Below are 2,419 nucleotides of genomic sequence, written 5' to 3' on the forward strand. Positions count from 1 at the left end.
TTGTGATCAGAGAGGCTTTTAAAGTAGATCAGGATATCATCAATGTATACGAAAACAAAAACATTCAGAAAGTCTCTGATGACGTCGTTGACTAGAGCTTGGAAACAGGCAGGAGCGTTAGTAAGACCAAAAGGCATGACCAAGTACTCAAATTGGCCTATGGGGGTCTTAAAAGCTCTTTTCCATTCGTTTCCTTCCCTTATTCTAAGGAGATGATAGGCTTTTCTTAAATCGAGTTTGATGAACACTGTCGCTCCTTGAACAGGTTCAAGAGCTGATGCCAGTAGTGGTAGGGGGTATTTATTTTTGACAGTTATCTGATTTAATCCTCTGTAGTCAATACAGGGTCGGAGGGAACCGTCTTTCTTTCCCACAAAAAAGAAACCAGCACCGAGAGGAGATGAAGATGGCCGAATAATACCAGCAGCTAGAGACTCATTAATATATTTCTCCATTGTTTCACGTTCAGGTTTGGAGATGTTAAATAATCTACTGCTGGGAAGGGGGGCTCCTGGTAATAAGTCAATGGCACAGTCGTATGGTCTGTGAGGTGGAAGAGACGTCGCACTGACCTTACTGAAGACTGGTGCCAGATCATGATACTCGAAGGGGACAGAAGTAAGGTCAGGAGAGTCCATCTCCCCCCTACCTCTAGGGGACTAAATAGCAGGAGCCGCAGAACGAAGGCATGAAACGTGACAGGAAGTAGACCAAGATTCAATGTGGCGTTCAGCCCAGTTGATATGGGGGTTGTGACGTTCCAACCACTCGAATCCAAGCACCAGAGGATAGCATGCTGAGGGAAAAACAAAAAATGTTGGGGTCTCACAATGGTTTCCAGAGATAAGAAGCTCTAATGGTTGTGTCTGATGAGTGACTTGATGTAGCTTCTTCCCATCAATAGCAGAAACTCTGAGAGGCTTTTTCAATGGAATAGTTTCAATCCTCAGCTGCTGAACTAGATCTGAATCAATGAGGTTTCTTTCACACCCAGAGTCGATGAAGGCTGACAATGTAGGAGTCTGGTTAGAAACAAATAAGGTTGCAGGTAACAATAAATGAGGAGATTTCTCAGTTTTTAGATGGTCCGTCAGACTCCTCACATCCTCTGACGGACCCCGGCTTTTGATTTAGCCGGGCATGAAGCAATAAAGTTGCCAGGCTCACCACAGTATAGACACAGATTCCCCTTGAATCTTTGTTGTCTTTCTTCAGGTGACAGCCTTGTGTGCCCAATCTGCATGGGTTCGACCTCCGCTCCCTCTGTGGACGAGGAAGGAAAGTGAGAGATTTGGACAGGAGCTGGAGGTGTTTGACTCTTAGTTCTTGGCCTGGTACTAGGCTCTGGGGATCCAGAAGAAACAGAGGTGTGGTTAGATGCAGGAGCAGAAACAGAAAAATTTAAGCTTCTTTGTCTAGAGATGTTTCTAGCCTGGAGTCGGTTATCCAGTCTAATGGTTAACCGGATTAGATCCTCCAAACTAGCTGGTTCGTCGATTGTGGCAAGTTCGTCTTTGATGTTATCATTTAAAGCCTTGAAATAAGCACTCTTAAGTGCGCACTCATTCCAGCCTGAGGCTGCGGCTTTAACCCGGAAGTCAATGGAGAACTCAGCCACCGTCAGATTTCCTTGCTTTAAGCTGAGCAAGGCTCGGGAGTCAATTGTTTGGTCTGTATCTTGGTTGAACACCTGAGAAAATTCAGTTAAAAATTCAGAGAAGGTATAAGAAAAACCGGATTCAGAAGAAAAACTGGCCTCCGCCCATTCTAGAGCTCGACCAGAGAGTTGAGAGAGAATGAAGGCAATTTTCTTCTTGTCATTTGGAAAACTGACAGGAGAGTGTTCAAAAAGCAAACGACACTGGAACAAAAATCCTTTACATTCTTTTTGGGTACCTGAAAATCTTTCAGGTGGCCTCGGACGGAACTCAGGAAGTGACGTGACTGTCTTCGACCTTTGAGGCAGAAGTGGCTCCGGAACAGGAAGTACAGCTGGCGTGGCATTAGCATTTCTCATGTAGCCGGTATATTCCTGCAAAACCTGGTTCTGGTGTTCGATATAAGTGTTTAACTCACGGAGGGTTTGTGCATGTCCTTGGATTTGGGCAGCTTGCTCCTCAAGCCTCCTCCGGAGGTGATCTGCTGGGTTTTGTGTTTGGCCGCAGTGTTCTGTCATGATAGGCTTAAGAGACTAACCCACATGCAGAAAACCACACGAAGCTAAGTAAAAGTTTAATAGAGTTTATTAAGGGAACACACACAGAGTAATATGAACTGGTTCTGGTACAGGTCCGGGACTGGAATCACTGATATCTGCAGAGATGGATAGTTTGATTAGCCAGGTAGCTCCGATGGTTTGTCAAGTGTGTTTGTTCAGAATGTACCTTGATGAGGTTCTGGCAGATCCCTTTGAGAGGGG

This window comes from Cyprinodon variegatus, unplaced genomic scaffold (genome assembly GCF_000732505.1).
Source record: "Cyprinodon variegatus isolate N-32 unplaced genomic scaffold, C_variegatus-1.0 Scaffold2071, whole genome shotgun sequence".
In the NCBI taxonomy this organism is placed as follows: Eukaryota; Metazoa; Chordata; class Actinopteri; order Cyprinodontiformes; family Cyprinodontidae; genus Cyprinodon; species Cyprinodon variegatus.